General features: G+C 38.8%; 1 protein-coding gene, 2 long non-coding RNA genes and 1 other non-coding gene across 9 annotated transcripts in view; 3 read left to right on the top strand and 1 right to left on the bottom strand.

The window, feature by feature from the left end:
- The window catches only part of LOC122571105 (nucleolysin TIAR), a 582,639-nt gene that overhangs the window by 290,980 nt on the left and 270,332 nt on the right, over positions 1-21,327 (bottom strand). The window lies entirely within an intron of this gene.
- The window catches only part of LOC122571166, a 324,551-nt gene that overhangs the window by 68,671 nt on the left and 234,553 nt on the right, over positions 1-21,327 (top strand). The window lies entirely within an intron of this gene.
- On the top strand, positions 12,719-12,823 carry LOC122571895. The gene has a single exon (XR_006318285.1). It is a non-coding gene; the product is annotated as a U6atac minor spliceosomal RNA (small nuclear RNA).
- Positions 18,503-19,800, top strand: LOC122571172. The gene is made up of 3 exons (XR_006317982.1): positions 18,503-18,603; positions 18,725-18,793; positions 19,442-19,800. It is a non-coding gene; the product is annotated as an uncharacterized LOC122571172 (long non-coding RNA).

Here is a 21,327-nt window from a genome sequence, read left to right as displayed (position 1 = left end):
ATGATAATCTTGTCCCACATGTACAAGTATCCTTGCATCTTGGCGAGCAAGCGGACGCATAAATAACAAAGTGGATTTCCAGATTTTTCATATGAGGAACCTCTTCGTTTCTGCGGATTTATCGATCGCTCGGTTGGACCGCCACTCTGCGCCACAGCCAAAAGAAAAGAAGCCAGCCAATTGTATATTTCGATCGGAGCAAAATAATGTGCCTCGGGCACAGAAGCCACTAACAGCCTCGTATGAGAATTGATTTTCGTTCGTCCATTCTAGCGCCGATTCCCCTTGTCGCTCGATATTTTGTAGGCGCAACGATTTGAATAATGCCGTTCTCCCTCATAGTCGTTACTTTTAACTATACATAATGAAACGTTCAAGCCACGACGATACCCCACACCGGAATAAATATTTGTTACTCGTAATAACGTTAATTGCAATCTCGTAGTTGACGATCATTTGTTTTGTACGAAACGGACGAAAAAGTCGAGCTGTGAGCATTTTTAACTTAATCGAAAATCGTCGTTCGTATCAGCAGCAAACGAGTATACCGCGCAGTTGGATTGAAATTAATTAACCGATATTAAAACGCATGGGACAACGTTTGTTTAAGCAAATGCATAACAAACGATAATCATCGATGAAAGCGCGCGTGTACGTTTGAATCGTAACAAAAGCGAAATACACGCGTCACCATGGAACATAATTCACCGGCATGGTAAAACGTAAGTTAACGCTTATGTTGAATCTGTGTTCCATAATCGCTGCGCGAAATCGACGAGTATAAATCAAATTGCACGGTCCGCGTGATATTTAGTCGCTTCGTAATTCATGTTGGCAAATTAGATGGCAATCTGTCTGACGTTAGCGAAAACACAAAAGAGCAGTAAGCGCGCGTAAACTTGGAAATAAATTAACGAACTATTCGGTCGCCATGGCAAACATAAGAAAAAAGTTGTCCGCGCCGCGTTTTCCCTGTAAAGCGGAATCGCATGCTCTGCGCAGAAGTTACAATTAAACACAAATATTGAATTTACATTTAGAATTTTAAATTACTTTTGAAACTTTAGGTCGAGCCGGACAAAGGCAGAATATTGAGTTTGATGCAGGAAAATGGACGTAGCTCTGTTTATCTTTATCAAATTTAACATGAAATCACTTACATCGCGTTAAATAGCAAAACGTAATAATCGTGAATATTTTCTATCATCTCGCATGAAAAATAGCGAAGTACCGGTGCCATTCAGTTCGCGTAGGAAAAATTTATCGTCGTAATTATAATTATACGATGGACTTGAGAAAATTAAAAAAAGGCTATAAGGTATCGTAAGAATCTTAACGTACAGCCACATTGGCTCTTTCTATTTCAAGCCGCATTGTTGTATTATGTGTACAATGTACATGTCATATAATTTTGCAGGTTTCTGGCTAAGACGAACATCGAATATCTTCTTTAATCATCGTAATCAATCTCTGATCTTCTTAATCAAACTCGAAAACTAATAGTACATAGCACGTACCTATAATCGTATTACGTTCTTTACTTACTTTAATACGTAGCTTCACCCCTTAAAGTATGGACGTGAATTTATGAATCACTCGGTATGGCAATATCGTCAAGATATAACAGTTAAGATAAAACCGAAATTGTATACCATTTTATCTGTAAAATTATGAATAGATGACCCGATGCTTCCTTACGATGACTATGAAAGCTGCTTAACGTAAAAGTAAACGAATTCTTGGAAAACAGCACTACTGTACTATATAATAAATGAAGTAGACGCTGGCGATGATAACGGGTTACAACGTAAAGGATGTCTACGGTCGATAGGGGACGAAGCAGAGAGTCGAGCGATCATGCTGATCCTTTTCGTTGGTCCGTACTATTCAAGCGGATAGCGTGTCGGTATAGATCGAGTATATAAAGTACTAACGATGAGTCTGTAACGGCTTTGCGACGAGATCTATAAAGTTATTCGTGCACGTGAGCAACTGCCGACTAACGGATCGCGTTTATTACGAGCCATAGCGCAACAAAGCACCCCCGACGCGATCCATCTAACCGTTCCTAAGGTTAAGGGGTATTGCATTAATGGTTGCACGGTGATCGCTGATCAGGAGGGTCGCAGGTTCTACGGCTCTAAGTGTGCATAGGCTGATATATTTCCTGGGAAAGAACGTTAAGTGACTAACTGGTTATAGTGGACGGAAGGTGTATCGGATAGGCTGGAACGCGTTTGAAAAATTTATGTTAATTGCTATAATATAATGGTTTAATTGGTAATGGTATTATAGGCTTGTACCGTATTAAGATGTACCTTCTGATGTATCGTATTTAGCTCGCACGTGCTCTTACTCGAGACGGATTTTCTTGGAAGGTTATAGTTCTACTTGAGCGTTATAAAAATTTACGAATAGCTTTTACTTTGGACTTTAGAAAGGGATAAATATGGGTGAAAGTCTTTGTTATTTAAAATAGAAAATGCATTAATGACTGTTAACAGATAAATTTATCGAAATGTTCTTTTCTGAAATACATAAAAGACATATACTTTTCGAAGATATGCGATAAAGGATATACTATTTCATGTTTGATATAAGAAATTTGGTGTATCGCGTTTCTATCTGAATGTATACAACACGTTTACGGGTATAAATGCTGTCGCAACATTTTATCAATTGTGAAACTCAAAATCTCCGAAGAACACTTGCGCGTTCAGAAATCTATATTGAAACTGGTGAATCTGTTGCTCGAAAATTGCAGAACACTTTTTCCCCTTTCTGCTCTTCTGCTGCCCTCTGGTCTCATCCTAACCATCCCTACGGCGCAACGGCGGAAATGCGTTGTGAAATATTTAATCCAGTCTACTCCCGATCACCCCTAGCAACAAACCTCTCTCGCTTATTCTCGCTCTCTTTAGTCTTTCTCTCTCAACAGATTCGATGCCAAGCTCTGAACATCCGCTACTCTACATTATTAAATACGCGACACCGACCTCTGGTTGCTCTGATTTTATGGGATATCCGTGAACGAAATAACTTGTCGTTCATGATTTCTTTGTCTTCACCTGTCAATGGTATCGACTTACCTCGAGATAGTTGCATAAATCTGCCAAAAGTTTATCGAAAGGTTCACTTCCCGATGGAGCTGCTTGTGTCATCGGCTAAAAGTAATTAATGAGAATTCTACAAATTTCAACATCATGGGTATATTTAAAACGAGAAGGAACGATAGCAGTTAAACTGAAAAAGGCTATCTTCGGAAAGATGAAAAGAAGTTGTAAGACAATGATACTTATTGTTAGTTTCATTTCAAAGTATAATTACCTTACAACATCGTAGCTATAATAACCTTGCCTCCTTTCCCAGAACAGTCTAACAAAATTTCTATAATTGAACAAACTTTATGTTAACAAACGTTATGTTCATAGGTATCTGAAACGTAGATGCAGTACATTACATGGAATTCCCGAGAAAATGGCCGAAAAGTCATTTAAGTTAAAACGAACAATAAAGTGTCGTCGGGTAACCGGCAGGAAATCACGAATTAGACAAACTTTCTCAATTACTAAGATCTACCGCATAATTACAGGGAGCAGCAGTATATCCGGTTCTATCCGTTCGTTCTTAATGAAGCTGTGCCTATTAACTCGTCAAATGAACGGGCCGCCGCTACGTAACTGTGTTGTATGCCGTTGTAAAACTAGGCTTTCACGTTCCAGCCTTTTCTTATTTATGTCATGGCGCGCAGGAGTATGCAATAGGATTACCAATCCCTGTTCGCGTTGGCACACATTGTAGCAAGCAGAAACATGGAAAAAAGGGGCGGGGAAGGGCTAGGTGAACGTATGCTCGCAGTGACTAATACGCTCGTGATTGATTGTGTTCCTTATCCGGAGTTTTATTAAAATTTTTAATTACTCCGTGGACATTCCACACGATCGATGATAACGCGTTTGAATTACGATAAACCGGCCGCAGTTTCCCCACGCGTGTGCGTTTGTCGCATAGTTATTATTTCTAAGCTGACCTTACGCAATGCGTGAATCATATCAGGTATAAATTAGCACCGTAACAGGGCTAATGGCGACGGGTTGGTCCGCAAGTTTCCGTTGTAATTCATTCGATACGAACGCGTATCGCTGCATTTTAAGGGGGACTTCGTGATTTCTGGAAATCAGAATTAATTCGAATGGCCGGTACGTGAGCAGGCCAGACGGAAACGGGTGAATCGGCTTATGAAAAATATTGTCGGACCGTAGCTTTTGGTTACGCGACGCGCATAAAGCTTTGTAACTCGCGAGAAGAAAAAAAAAAAAAACAAAAATATATCGCGCATCGAAGTAATTTCGCCGATTTAAATTCATTCCGTTGGCGCTCATATAAAATAGACGAAGGTGTGGTAATTAATGTTTGGCCGTTAACCTTTGCGGTGGTTCTGTTACACAGCATAAACGCGAATGGGAAAACTTGTAACTATGTACATGTACCTGTTTTACAACGATACGAAGAACGATGAATTTTTTTAGAACAACATGCATATGGATCGATACGTATTTTAATGGATACAAAGATATGACTTCTTCGACTCAGCACATGGGAGATACATTGAATTATAGATTTAAGTATTGCAAGGTGTTGAAACAATAGTACACTTCTAAATATTTCCACGTTTAATTATATGGCGTGTGTCTGTTCCTTGGATTTACATACGTAAGAACGTTAAGATAAATTATTTTCTATGCCATGTGTTTCTAATTGGAAATGGTAACAAAATATACTTGTGACGTTTTATCGGTTTTGTGCTTCGTACTAGTTATTGTGCATCCTACTATTTATACTAGATACTTTAAAATCATTCACTGTAATTCTTTGTATAAAAATATACTGTTGTGTTATTTTATTGGAAATTGTATATATAAGTATTTTGCAAGCAGACTATTATTGTCTTTAATAATATACAATTTATCCTGAAGTATAGTTATCGTATCATTTAAATAGTGAATAATCCCATTAAAGGGTTGTGTAAAATATTACTTTCTAAAAGGAATTGTTAATTAGATGCATATGAAATGTTTTCTAAACACAACGTTAACATCATATAGCTACTTCTAAATATCCTACATTTAATCAGAATAATTTCCTCGTCGAGTCATGCATGACGCTAAAATTAATTCCAAGTCATGACTCCGTGCATTTTCCCAATGACTAACTGGTTTCATTATTCTAGTTTTTATAAAAGTTATCAGTCGTAGAAATCAAACATTTTTAAAATGGAGCTGTTACAATTTCTTTTGAAGTGATTTACGTATCTTAGCATTGTGATTTATAGCAAATTTCTTCTTGTCGTGTCAAAATTTAACGTACATTATTGGCCTGTCTTTAAATTCCAAAGAAACCACATATACCTTGTGCGACGACGATATTATCTTTACTAAATAATTCCCTCTTAAACGTATTACTCCTGGATGCTAAACATTTCCACACATTTAACATGGCATGCAAATATAATCTCATGATATTCGTTACTAAACACGCAGTTTCCAATCGTTCACGAAAAAAAAAGAAAAAAAGAAAAAAGAAAGAGGCGAAGCGAAATCGCTTAGAGAGCAATCGTTCTTGCTTCGTGTTCGTTTGATTATTGCGGTATTCGTAAATTCAGAATTTGTATATGCACGTTGCCGATGGCTATCTACCATGTGACCCCGGATAAATGGTCATAAACAGCCACCTACCCAAGATAACATACACGGTGGTGGATTTTGCTTCTGACCGTTCGAGCGTGTGTAATGATATTAATTATTAAAAGCATAGCGACAACAGGCGACACTGTCAAAGCACGTCATCGTCGACGGCACATAGCTCGATCATTATTTTATTTTTCGTCGCGTCCTTTTTGCCCTCTCTTCTTCTTCGCTTTCTCCTTCTCCCTTTCTCTCCATGTGTCGGTTATTAAGGCCAGGCGAAAAGAAATATCAAGAACCAAAGGGGCGAAGAGAAGTTAATTACCATTCTCCAAAATTTTCCTGAGGAGAAGTTCAACCCTTCAAAAGACCGCGCCAGAGGAAGAAAGTTCTTAATAATACCGGCTTGCCTCGCTGCAATTCATGTCAAGCAGATAGCCGAGGAAATCTGATAACCATGAGTTCGCAAACGGCTGCGCTATTTAGTAATGAAGCGGGAGAGCGCGCGCGCGCTCGCACGGAAGTGGTCACGAGGATGTTGCGCGAATTGTTTTCGGATCCGAATTAAATCTGTCCCATTGATACGAATTCACTGGAATAATTCCCGTCTCATCGAAATTACGCTTTGCACCGTGTGATTATCATTGGCTATGCAAACTAGGATTTATTATTAACAACTTGTTGATACTTTGAATAATAGCAAATGCGTACATTAAAATGCCTCCTTTTCTTTGCACTTTAGTTTTTCGTTGAAGCGTGATAGGTTTTTAAAATTTGCCAGTCTGCTTCAATGGCAAACCATGTCGTAAGCGTAACGAATAACGTTGCTTGTGTAAAAGCTCTCACGATGTTCGCAGTCAATCTTATTCGACGAATACGCTACTACAGTTTAAAATACCTATATGGTGTTGCTAAATATTCTTTTAAATTATTAAATCGATTTTGTTCTATTAATTATAGATAATCTTGACATTTATTTGCACGCAATTTCAAAGTAAAAGCGAGTTTCAGTGTTCGAATTATTTTCATCGCACGGCAGCGAGCGTATTTTGAGAAGACAAAAGGAATTCAACCACTCAATGTGATTTAATTTTTGAAAATCATTTCTGAATATTTGACGACTACTTTATATTCCTCACGAGTAAATAACTATCTTCATCCTATTAATAGTTAACACTTATGACATCCATTATATAGCTACCTATCGTATTTATACGTAAGACAACTTAATTCGAGACAACGAAAATTAGGTCACTTGCAGGTGTCGCGAAACACGTTACTCGAGCGCACGAAGCAAAGTAAATCTGTATCGTAAGAACGTATCGCGATAATTTGCGGAAAGAGTTCTTAAACTGTCTCGTTGATAGACCGCGGCCACTAAACGGCTTTTATACGCGCGGTACCTCCGATGCTAATGAGCGACGGGGTAATTACCCCTCGCCCCCACCCTCCACCGACCAGCACCAAGTGGAAGCACCAATTTTCCCTCGTCCTTTCTTATATAGGAATCGAGCCGGGTTAAGAGTAGTCAGGAAATTACGAGGAACGGGTAATGCAATTCCGCAACGCGGCAAGTGGACAGCGACGCGGTGGTAAGAGGTAGGGCGCGAGACTGTCTCCGGCCACCATGGAATTTGGCATTCCTGCAGCTCTGCCTAATTGCTATGGGCCACGCACACGAGGAATTAATAATTAAAATAAAATACAGCGGCGAACGGGTTCGCGACTAAACCCCGTTCCCCTCGTTGGCGGCGCTGGTCGACTGGAGGGAGAGGCGCAGCGGTCAGACGTGGTAGAACCGCGGGATACAGAGGGGTGCGTGGCAATGGCGGCAGTCGTGCTCTGGTTTTCAGCCCCGCAGGCAGTAATATACATAATTAAACATACGTGACTTATCTGCTGAAAAATGTTGCGTTTAACACCCACCCACTCGACAGAGTAGCCGTGCCCATCCCCCTTTTACGCTGTTCCCTCTGCTCACCCTGCGTCCCCGCTGCCATCACCCCAAACCAGAGCGCGTGACATAGTGCGCGTGGTTCTCTGCAGATACCAGTGTATCGTGTGTCCGCGGTTTTCCAAATTATTTTTTTCTCCCCTTCCGCACCCTCGCCTCACTTCCTCCCTCTTCGTCTCGTTCTTTCTCACTCCGTTTCGTACGATACATCGCGTCTACGCGTATTCGTGTCCGTATCGTTCCCCACCTTGGTGTCCCGCGTCAACGGCTATGCATCTATCGCGTTTTATTAACTAACGCGTAGCGTGCCAACGTCGTAAAAAGTAGCGGAAATTTATCTTTTGCCCTCGTCCGAGCAACGCGCGGCTAACAACGATGCTTGCGGAAACTCGCGGTTTTGCTCGGTTTTCTGCCGGGCCTCTCAAACGTATCGAAATTCGTTAGGACAGTTTGACGACTTTCTTGCGTTTATTCTCGTAAATTATCCGAAGAAATTCTATACGTACACATGGAAATTTGATCGTACACTTGATTATACACTTGGCACGATACCATTCTTTAATTAGTCAAGCGCTAGTAATTTATCTTCAAGTTAGTTGTTAGTTGTTGTTCTGGAGCTTTTGATATACGGCGAAGCGGATGCAAAATACTCGTCCAATGACCAATTATTTGCTTTTGTAAATTATCAAAGTATTAGAACGAGGATATGCAAATCATCGTGAAATAAATATGTACCAACCAGCGAGCTGGCAATCGCACGTTAAAGAGAATGTTTCGCGTTCGCATATGCACGGCCTCGAAGCCTATACTTTCCTCCTTCCGTGCATGTAAATATCTTCTTAGAATATCTCGCTCACTCACGTTAGGTCTAGATATGTATGTAATTGATGAATGTATGAATATAAATCAGGCTTGTTAATCTCGAGAAAGTGTCAACATCGGTTATTCTTATACTGTGGCCGGCCGCGATGTAGGGACAGCGAGACGAATTTCAAGGCATTAAGACCTCGATTCCAGTCAACGAAACACCGCAGGGACGCGTGTATAGCTATGGATTGCTGTTGCATCGCGACAATCTGATCGTACCCGGTTATTTGCAATTTCTTTGCATCGCGCTTGGAATTACGAAGCATCCAATCAAGGGCATTAAATATACCTACGGATGTGTATTGTCGATGGTAAAACTGAGCGCGTCAATTAGCGCGATCGATCACTACTTGTTTCGACGATTAATTACCGAGCACATCGTTACACACTCGACAAGCTCCGTAACCGCGGATGAAATCATTTCACTGTTTACTGCGCTCTCGTCTCGAAAACCAAAAGCGTGGCCGACTTGGTGGAACGCTGGGGATTATCGATCATCCGGGAACAAATCCACTAGAGAACGAGCTCATAACGAGCTTCGGTTGTCACGCGCCACACAGCAAGGAAATAAATCGCGCGCGTTGGAATTCCGTCGATGGGACGCCGCTTATTCTTATTAGCTGATAGACCACGGAAATTCGTTTCACCCAACCTGACGGCATTTGTTAAGCAAGCAGCAATAATGGACGCATGACCGATGAGCGGGCGCGCGAAAGGCAACCGGGGCGGACTTTTTTTTTTCTTGACTTAAGAGGAGCCTTTTTTCTCGGGACATTTTAACAATGCAACAGGGGACCTCGGCTATCTCGGCCAGTATTTCAGCGCGATACCAGTCTGTGACAAATAGCTACCGATGTAATGAATATGAAACGCAACCCCCGACTCGCTCGTTCCTGCAACCCTTTCACCCCTAACAATCCACCATGTACTATGACGTATAATGTTGTATACGTAGTACAGAGTTGAATCAAAGCATGTACCGCTCGCGCCACTCCTTTGTGTTCGGAATACTTAATTCTATCTCGCGCGCGTTACGACTTACTTAAATTTAATTATGGACTACTCCGATGAAATTGTGCGTAATTCATGGTAACTGTATTGTCTTGCCGCTAGGATTGCTTTATTGCTTGTTGGTTATATCGTTAAAACTTAAAGCGCGAATATCGATGTGGACACATGTAAGAATTGCAACATCTTTTATCCAATTTTTCAAGCTTTATAAATTCTATACATATACATTTACATATACAGTTTTATTATGCTCTAGGGAATAAATATATTATGCAACATTTGGTTTATGAATATGAAATATTCGTGGATATATATTAAGAAATTATTTGATCAAATTTCTTATATACAGTGGTTACGGAAAGTATTTGCACATAAATATACCTACCTATGAACTGTACTTTCGTCGCCGATCATGTTTTTCATATTTTAAAGTAATTAATTATGTCGTACACGCGACAATGAAATACATAAGTAAGAAATCGTTTTTCAAGACTTCGGCACGTAAAATAACAATATAAAGAATCAAGAGATAACACTGATTATTCATAAGTCGGTTTAAACGTATGGTGTCGTAAAGCGAAATATATCTTTTTATACTCAAAGGAACGGGTCTTTTTGTCTCCATTGTATCTCATCTTCCTAACACTAATCTCGTAATGGACTAGAACAGAGGTGTCTGTGACGTTTAAAGAATAACAACGCTCTCTTTATAATTATCGATTAGACTGTCGTTAACTCGAGCGCATTAGCATAATGAAACTCGTGCTCGCGTAAGCTGTGGATTTTTCGAATTAATATATACTTCTTTTTTACGCATCTCGACTAACAATTGTATCAGAGAATACAGCTATGAAATAAGTGGATACAAGTAGCTTTAGTTACGCCGGCGACGGACGCATGTGTAGTATCTTTACGCGATGTGTACGAAAGGATTATCCCACGACAAATGAACAAACAGCCTGCGTACCCTCCCTTTACATCCTTTCCACTGTTCCAACGTGTTGAAACTCCTGTCTTCCTTCGCAATCTCTCCTTTCATGCAGCTCTCTCCCTATCACTATTTCTCACTCTTACTTATCCTCTCCTCTTAGCTAGGTATAACGGCGCATGCTAATTACCCGGTTGACTCAAGTAAACCCCTATGAAACTGCAAGGGTTACGTGGCGTCAACCCCGTACTCTATACCTACATCTAACAATAGCTAACGTCGGAGTTTCCACGCAATTAAATTTCATTCGCTTCTGCTACGCGACCCTTCCAGTTCCGTTATTTTTCTATTTTATTGTCACCCGCGGAATGGAGATGCTATGTATTTAAGACGCATTCAACGTCAAGTTCCAAACGAGAGAAGTTTCTCAGATGTTAAACGTGATATGCGATTATAATCTTAATTAACAACTACTGTGATCGTTGAATTTTATGACTACTCACCCGTGAAAAGTGGAAGATGTAACCTGTCGTCTTATTTCTTTGTAGTCTTCGATTCACAGCATTCTCAATAAATAAATGTCACACTTCTAAAATATCGTGAAATAAAAATTACAAATTTGCAGTCCTTCACGACAATTAATTCGAATGGACACGATTCGAAAGTTGCTATACCGATTCCATAATTTGATTCTTCACCGCGAGCGTTAAAATCCAACTTCGATATCTTATATTTACGATGAATTTCATGGCGAAACACATGTGCGTTCAATCGAAAGAAATAAATTAAGTAAATCCAGCGAGACTCTGCAACAAGCTTGTACAGTGATTGATCGAATCTCGCGAATGCACGCAGCGCGATATGTCACGGCCGTTTGATTAAATGCATTTTTTGACGAGCGTAAATTATCTGAGACATCGGCGCGTAAGAGGCTTATCTCTTATCAGTCATCCCGGGACAACGACGTAACAAGCTAAGCATTTTTGATGGCCGATGTCGTATCGACGTCCTTAACACACGAACGTGATACGCAATCACTCATTCGTACTTTTTAACAATGTTCGACTGTGCTCCGTTGCAGCCAGATTCACACGAATCCTCCTGATTCGCATTCGTGGACACCTGCTGCGAGATAAATGCATAGCGGCGGCACGGAATGAAATTTATGTCAAAGATAATTGTCACATTGCTCCGACGTCAGTCAAGTTTTTCGGCCGTCAACTACGGGAAAAATCTCCGTTCCCTCATGTGCAGATGTTTTCTTCGCACCGACAAGCTCGTTATAGCCTTCCCGTATCAGCACGTGATCGAAATTAAACCGAACCTTGAATCCGACTTTCGCAAAACTTGGATCGATCGTTGAAACGTGAATTATACGCGTCTATCGTATATGCGAATTCGTGTATGCGAATTTGTATCAGTGGTAAACTCGCTTGATCGTTAATTAGTAGATTGTGTGATAGTGTCAAATTCTATAGTCAATCCGCATGATGTGCTTACTATACGTGTAGCGATTTTGTATAATCACGAGCGTCTAAATGTAGGTTGGAGGAAAATTTATTTAACAAAATAATATATTATTATGTTAAGAAACGGATCTTTGCATTTTCTGAAAAAGTATTAGATGTTTGACCTATATCGATTTCCAGACTTTATTTCATTCAAATTTACGCTTTAAAAATTTCTGTAGAAAATTTTATCGTAAAACTTTGTATCTAAATAATCGAATGAAAAGTTTCTTGCGATATTATTTCACGATACAGGAATGAGATTTTCGGGACGTGCGTTCACATGATTCGTTTTCATAAATCGTGCCATCGACTTTCCTTCTTTAACAAGATAAGAAATAGAATCCTGACTGAGAAGAGCTCGCGTGTCTCTCATTAACCTGAGGGAGTGCTCCGTTTTTCTATGGAACTAGGCAAATAGTTGGAGCGGTAACTCTTGAACGAGCAAGACGACAGTTAGAACTTTGCATCAGATTCGCGTCGCTCACTTTAACTCCGCCTCAGTTTGAAATTGCTCAATGATCCGTCCGGAGAATTGCCCTTAAAGTTAAAGATTATCCACGTCGCTTTACGTTTCTGCTTTTTCCCTCCAGTTATTACGCTGTAATTAACTTCTTAAGGTAAAACGTATTTTATCGAAATTTATAAATGTATTTTGTATATCAAAATTTGAGATCAGTTTTATCGATATCAATTAATATAATCTATTACAGTAGAGCGTATTCAGGCGTGTTAGCGTTGATACATTTACAGATTTTATTACAAAGTGTAGTATGAAAGGAGAGACGTTTAGCACTTCCCTAGACAAGGATAGAACACATATAAATGGCAAGGCACTGTCGCCTTTCGGCGGCACTTACCAGATTTTTTTCTGCTGTTGCCGATTATTAGCAGCAGCGGAGTGTCCATGAGAATTTCTCCACGTGCAAAAAAGAAAAAAAAAGTTTTATTACCAAAATGGCACGTGGTAAAAATATACACGATTGAAATCTCAACAAATTTGGCAGTTTAAACAATAAATACAGCGAATTAAAATGATCTTATATCAGTTGTGTACGTGTAACGGCATCCAGCATTTATTTAGACACTATTATCCAAAGATATATATATATATATATACACATAATAGCATGATATTACGTACTCTTAGTGATTTTATAAAATTTTATACAGAAGAAAAAACGTAGAATGGATGTAAAAAGCGTAATTTAAAGAGGTAACAAATATTTGCACGCTTTTAACGGTAATATAAGTGTCATTTGAGAGGTTATTTCGCGTTGAAATTTCCGCGAAAGACATTTTCATGGTCTTACGGTCAAGCAGACAATTCCAGTTTTCCATTTGCAGCAATTTTCTCGAGTAGCTACGTATCTATTTCGAGCCCTGTGGGATAACGTTTAGAGAATTGCATTACCAGAGCACCGCTCATGTGTAGACGGTTCGCACTGTGTATTGCGAATTTGTAAATAGCGTTACACTCGGTACACCGTATTGCGATTAGAGATAAATTTGTTGGTTAATTAATGCCTGCTACAACAAAGCGATTAATTAAATTACCAAACAAATTATACAGCGTTTAATGTTGTGAAATGATCAAAGCGATATTTCGGCCAACTACCACAAATATCTCGAGATAAACTCGTTAAACCATATACCTTTTGTCTATGAATATTGTATATCTCTGCCTCGTAAAATACATATTTTTAACAATTGTACGTCATTTGCAATATTCCATGTCAATTTTACAATCGTTAAATAACCTGGTAATCTTAATATCTATAATACGTATAATATCGCAAAGAGTTGGCTATTATTAATTAATTGATCATCATTAGCAATTTGGTATCTTTATTCATTATTGATTGATCCAAATCTTAAGTTGATTTCATAATGTTGAATAAATTGAATACAAATTACAATATGAACATACAAATTACAATGAATGATTATGTTATATACAAGTATGTTAGAAACTATCTCCATTTATATATAACAAGGTATAAATATTGTATAATTTTCCTTTCTATCGATAAGCAGCTATAATTTCGAGTATCATTTGTCCTGTCGGTTAGCATTGCTTGAAGAATCGCTTTAGCTTTGATTATCGGTTCCGTTGATAAGGCAAGTTGCTTTCATAACGCTGCTTGATTCCAATTCCTAAGGAAAATCCCGAAGACCGGGTTGCCTAATAGGCGAACCGTTCTCATACCAGTCTAGCTAGCTTCTGGTGTTCTAGGTGGCATCGATTTTCAAAGCGTACTTGAACCTCTTTAACCTCTCTTGTGGTCGATCGATCGAGCGAACGCTTGTGACGAGGGAAAGGTGCGAGTTTAATGAGTGTTGGTATTCGATTTAATACGAGTGTTGGTCTACCTCTGATCGCCCTGCTTCGTGGACACGGCTGAAATGGCAAAGTTACCCGAGCTATCCGAAATGTTCAAGAACCGTGCAGCGAGAAATTTCGACAGGACACAGTAATCAGGTGGGGATGGTATGGACAGAAGAAATGCAAGTTGCTTGATTAATGATCGTACTTCGTGATCGCGAAGTGAAATTCTGTAAAGTGTATATCGAGAAGAATGTCTTTTTTTTTAACAAAAAAATAGTAATAGTTACATAAACCATAAATTAATGAATACGTAACGAGGGAATTTTATTCGAAATTGATAACAGCGGATTATGATAATGGACTGTGTTTCATACTTTTTAGTGGAAAGTAAAGGTATGTTTTGTACGATATTGATCAAGTTTTACTTTAAGCTTTTATTCCATTTGAAGATATTTATCGTTATTTAGAATTAGATGTAATTTCATCGTTAGATAAATGTAATTATGCCAGCATACACTTATTAAATTATATTGCACAATTATAATTGTATACAGGTGTACGTACAATCGTATGCATTGTGTGTGTGTGTATATATATGTTGAAGTCGAGTATGTGTGAAACATAACCAATTCATTTTCATTTGCAGAAGATGTGGGAGAAAGATATAAGTAGATCCCTAACTACACAATAATTTCTAGTCTAAAAATCAAATACTTTTACATAGTCAAGTAATAACATTGAAGAGAAGTATATATTTTTACGTGGCCGACAAGAAACGTGTCGATGCGCAGACAGCAGAAAAATTCATCTAGCAAAGGTCAAAGCCCCGACGAAATATTATACAGAGAAATCTGCAAGAATCTCGGAAATAGCTCGACGCTGAGAGACAGAGAGAGAGAGAGAGAGAAAGAGGGAGAGACGGGTCTTCTACAGTGACGCTGAAGAAATTTTAAACCTCCCGGGGAGAATACTGGACGACAAGATACTCCAAACTTTCTTACACGCTTATGGATATTGCACGCCGATTCTTTTCTAAACGATAAAGAAAAAGAGACATAAGGGGCGAGATGCAAAAAAGGTGATGGGGCGAGATGTAAGAAGTAGAATAGAGGAGAAGGAAGGAAACGGTGCGATATCAAGGCTGTTTTATACGACCATCGTGAAGCACACACAGTGTGCACAAACAGTCAAGAAGTTGCTAGTATATGGGTGAACGTGTATACGCATCAGGTTCGTTGTGTACACGTTCGCTCGCGAGCGTGTACACACAATGCTATCGCTTATAGGAATGCTTATACACCATGACCTGCACCAACAGTGTGGCAGCGAGGGAAACCTCGGTGCAAACGTCATCGAGTACAGTGAGAGATTATGCGTGGAAAGGGGGCCGAGAGAGCAAAGGGAAGCCGAGGAGAGAAGCACGCATACATCAAATCAAGGAACTTGAGAGATCGACTACAACGTCAGAGGAACTCGTTCGTGACATGCGGTGACGTTTGACGTGATCTATAGCTGCGAAGGCACCGCTTGTCTCTATTCATCATGCCGTATCTACTGACCTAATAATGAGTAATTACTTAATAATTCCAAGGAGATGGAAGGGGCAAACGATCTCTCTTGTTTTATCGCGTTCTCGAAACGTTAGATCATAGCCTGTTAAATTGCTATTTATAAATGTCTTTAGTTATTAATCTATTAATTGGATCCTTTGCTAGTTGGGAACTTGTAGCGCACAAGGTATTCAAGATCGATAACTGTAGAGCGATTCGCCGCAGGCTTTGTACATGTAAACGTGATAACACGTTTTTGATACAAAATACAAAAGTATGGTAAATTTTGTAAAGAAATTATCGTTATTATTGAAATCAAAAGAACTTGAATAAATAAGTTAAACGATAGATGGAATAAAGCGAGTTTGAATAAATTCTTCTTATAAAATACGATGCAATCAGATGTTCGTGAGATATCAATAATTAAAAATCGATGTTATACAGAGAAAAATAAATAAAACCAAGGAAAAGATAATAAGAGTAAGAAAACAAATAGAAATATATCTATCGATTTATGTTTAATATTCATAATGTTGATATTTTTAGTAGAAGCTTGTACCTTGCTTGATATAATAGTTCCAAATCTACAGAAACATTCTTCATCCTATAATTACCGCTTCAGTACCTAAGAATTATCGAAGTTTCCAAGTATTCCTTTGAGTAATATCTATTAAAAATATATATTGAATAAGTTTATTATGAGAAAGAATATTCATCGGTTGTTAAACGTTAATTAACGGGTGGCTGGCTGAAAGAGGAAGTTTTCTCGGGCGGTCGCGTCGGCGAGATCGCGGCAGATTAAAGAAGGAAAAACAAACGAGGTGGTTCAGAAAACAAGGAAGGGGGCGACGGTAAAGGAGCCCGGATAAGGTTGCAAGACCCGTTGTATGTTTAATTAAGAAAAAATCCCATAACCCGCTAATGGGCGTAACGGTGTCGCCGAAAAAGAACGTAGGCACCACAAAAGAATAGAAGAAAGTGCTCTGCTTGGCGGATTTCGCGTGGCTACGAACAAGCCTCTGCCCTTAATTCCGTAATACGAATATATGCACGTACAGGCGGGAGAGGAAAAGAGGAGCAGGCGTAATGCACGCTCGTCTAAGTACAGTCTGTAATTATGAAATAACCCTGGACCCTCTTTACGCTTCTATTATCATAGCTTTTTACGCCAGCGCAGGAGAAACCACGACAAATTTTTCCGTAGCTAGGGCCGTGCTCAAAAAGTCGTTCTCCATTTTTCTCGTTTCACCCCATTCCTTTTCTTTCTCTTTCCACCTAGCGCGCAAGGTATCCGTACGCTTCGTCGTTGACAAGCTATCGTCATTGTTCCGCTGGCCGTGTCCTCTCGTTAAATGCCTTTTTCCTTCTACCCAACCAACTTTCGGTTGCATGGCTGAACTTTTTCGGATTTAACTAGATTTTCCACTCTCGGTGTTTATCATGTATCCCATCGGGGATAAAGTGATACATGCGTGTTCACGCCGCGGAGAAATCCGGAACTTTTGCAATTTTACCGAGTTACATTCGTTTGAATTGCATCCGTCTCGTATAATCCCTTGTATAATTTCGCGGCTCGTGTACAACCAGCTCGCTGCACCGTTAATGCTGCCGAAACCTACTTGCCTACGGTTTGTTACCTTTATGGTATTGCGATTGTGCCGAAATAAAAGCTTGAAATTGATTTCGTTGGTTGAGAATAATTAAAAATCGCTTTCGGACGCGGTATGATATGAGTTTGATCCATACGTGGCATATATACGTATACCGCTTCGAAATGAATCGTTTAAAAACATTTGTCAAAGTTTGGCAGAATTTTTATTCTACTGAGACAGCTATTCGTTTCTTCTGTATTTTCTACTGTCGCGAATTGCCTTTTCACCACTGTCATTCGTTATACCTTCTAACCTTTCAACTGCATCATTAAGAATTAATGGAGACGAATTAATTTCAGTCGGATTAGTTCTGGTCCTTGTAAATGTAAATGTAATGTAACAGGAGATTTCTGAAATCCCTCGAGCTAAATAAATTAAGTTCTATTAACGAGCCGGATGATAAATAATTCATTTATCTTTCTCGATTAATAGCTTAGAACGACTTCTAACCACACATACCGTATCGTGTATCTTGCAAACTTCTACCGTAACTAAATTATCGATATATTGTTAAAAATTTTTCAAGTAACCAGTTATGCATAATGATCGACGAAGACGAACCGTATCGCAATTATACACGTCGTTCAGTCGCGTAACTGTAATCTTTCCAGGTGAATTTCGTTTGAGATTTCGTGGCAGCTGGTTACATAAGCTCATCGGGCCGCTCCGATTCTTGAATAATTTATGCCGACTTTGTTGAGAACCGCTGCGCCACAGAGACCAAGCATCGTGCATACGCGATAAGACAAGTGCAATGTATTCTCTGGCTATATGCGCGCACACACAGGCCTGACCTAGCACGCGCAAAAATCATGTATGCACGAGGGCATTCGAGAAATATGCCTTGATAAATAATAACTGAAGAAAAACAAAGTTTTGCGAATGTCGACGAAAAAATTACCATTTGTTTCGCCTCCTCCTACGAAGCAAAACATCCACGCAAGCTACTCGTATTCGCGTTTCAAGCAATCAGACACATGCAGTGTTATTTAATGTCTGCTACTGTTTCCTGGCTTTATATTTATCTTGTTTTATAGGTACATACAGAAACTGTTATACAAGGTTTTCCATTAACCCCATTTTACAAGCGCGTTGTTTTTCGTCTATGCGCGTACAGAAGGTTAGTTGAAACTGCATTAATGAAATGGTTTCCGACGAATGGTTTTGATAATTGAATATCTCGAATTTTATTTAAAAGGAGTTGATTGCAAATTTTATAATGTTTCTATAATTTATTTTAGCCCTTCGGAATCATGCGCCATGCCGAGATAATATGTACTTGATATATTCAAGTATAGACTTTATAAATTGTAAGTATTCATTTTATATGTATATGTACAGTTTTGTAGTATTTATAATTATTTAGAGAAATGATAGTCAAACGATCTAAAGCTTCTAAAATGTTTGTGTTTATAAATTGTTTTATTAAAGTCTGCTCTCTTCTTTTTCTACTTCGTATTCGACTCACGTATTCATCTACCATATTTCACTCTATGAACCTGTTACAGGAAGACTAATCACATATTCATTTCAAGAGAGTATACTAAATATATCACGTATATAGAAATATGTAATGTGAAGAGATCAGTGAGTAATAAAGGATGTCCACGATCAGACACATTTCGTATTCAAACACTGAAATCTGCTATTTCAAACTATCTGTTTCACAATTTTTTCACAAATGTTTAAAAAGAAAAGTATCGAAATGATTTGAAGCTTCTGAAATATTCACACATTGGGAACAGTTTTATAGCCTATCCTTATTCGTTGTATTTTGTACTCAATTTAAGATCATTTTTTAATGTTGCAATTTTCCATACCATCGGACTAAACGCGATTACGCGATATCAAAAAGTACCAATTAATCGTAACTTTTCCACATCACTGTACCAAACAACGAAGAATAAATCGCGATTGAACGTTTTATTTTTCTTACATCTGTATTTTTATTATTCCAGGCGCGTGTCTTTCAAATTATCTCTCTGCTAGTTACCGCAGCGTTTCCAGCCTACCTTCAACTTTAATTTCGACGTAGAAAAGAAAGAGAAGAACGAGTCGCACGCTTTCGCCGTTCTGCCGAAACAACTATCAGACGATACGTGTTGACGTCACCAAGCACAATACATGTGCAGCTAAGCGTGGCCGTTCTTTAGCTACGATATCCACGCGTTATACAGCCGCGTGGCCGCTTCAACGTTAGCAGTTACATCGTGTTTCACTAACACCCTATTCATTACCCTGCTCACTCCATCGACCTCGTGTACACGAGTCCGGTCTGCATTTCAGTCTGCTCGCATTAAAGCTCTAAATACCGTGTGACGAGCGCAAACGGCTGCCGTGTCAGGATGGCCCTATCTACTTCCTCCCGCCTCTTGGTCTCACTCGGTCTTTCCACGTCTATATCTTGCCTACCCATCTGCTTTCACCCCCTGACTCCTCTTGCCCCTTAACCACGGCATTTCTCTGCATATGCGGCTACCAGGCTATTCCCTATTAAAATCCGAAACTACTCGGGCAAATTTAGAATCTGCCAAGTTCGAGACGAATGTTACGAGCCGGGCTAAAAGCCACTACTTTCCTTTTTCCGTTCATATCACGTCTGAGTTTATATCGATGTTTCTACTGCGCGGCGTAACGAGGACAACTGGTCATATAGCATCACACGTTCGTTTTGTTATTTCTTTTTTTTTTTTTTTTTTTTAATTATTATTAAGCATTTGATATCTCATCCGAGGTTTACTTCCGTTGCAAAAGTATGCACAATGTTTCGTTTTGTCTAGTCCTGCAATTGGACTTGTGTAATTAACTTCTTTAAAACTTCGGTTTTACGTCGCATTGTTTCCAGTGTCATTTATAGACCGTTTATAAACGAATGTTTAGATAAATTTAAATTTTTATGAACACGACTAAGGAAATAGAGTTTCAACATAGATTCATTTTATTTTACATTATTTACTGTACTTTATATCTAATAATTACTGTGTTTTGGATATTTCACGTGTCTCTGTATATTATGTGCATTTTAGTATTTTTAGATTTACCATAAATTCGTAAACAACCGCGATACAGCTATAACATTATTTTATCTACTTTTGTAACTTTCCTAATTTTTTTTCTCCCTCTTAACATCCAAATCATTGTTAATCCAGATCTTTGATCGAATTGATAACGAATCTTATTGTACTCGATACAAAAGTTTCATCTTACGTACATGTCATTCAATCGCTTTACGTTCGGTTCGTTACGTTATAATGTAAACTTACAAGCTATGCTGAATACAAAACATTTCGCTACTGGTTGATAACTTCATTGGTTATTAGAATTGGAACTATAATCTACGTATGAGGAGAACCAAACCAACAGAGGAATACCAATTCCAGTAGATGATTCATTAAATCTGTATTCGACATGAGAGCTAACAGTACGTATAGATAACAGTTCACGGTGGAATTCGATCTCAGATAGCAACTGTAATTGTTAATCCGTACAGGATATCGTTACGTGTTACGAAGATATAGCGCGGAAAATGCGAACGTTTATAATTTTATAAACTTTCATCATCAATACGTCACTTAAGTTATCGTTTCAAGCATCGTACTACAGGCGTAGTACTTATAAACGCTTTGTTCGTTGTTTGCTTTATACAGATTACACACCTTACGATAACTCTCATCAAGCATTCCCTATGACTTTTTAATGAATTATTATTGAAAGTTATTGTATCAAGAACGTTGTACATTATCCGTTATCACTAGCGATTTAGCACCCACGCCGGGCTGTACATTTTTAAAAGGTTTCGTCCACATCTGTGTTGCAAATTCTACACTATCGTTGCATATTTTTG

Source organism: Bombus pyrosoma, linkage group LG1, assembly GCF_014825855.1.
Source record: "Bombus pyrosoma isolate SC7728 linkage group LG1, ASM1482585v1, whole genome shotgun sequence".
In the NCBI taxonomy this organism is placed as follows: Eukaryota; Metazoa; Arthropoda; class Insecta; order Hymenoptera; family Apidae; genus Bombus; species Bombus pyrosoma.
The sequence above is the reverse complement of the archived record's forward strand: the minus strand, read 5'-3'. Positions and strand labels throughout refer to the sequence as shown.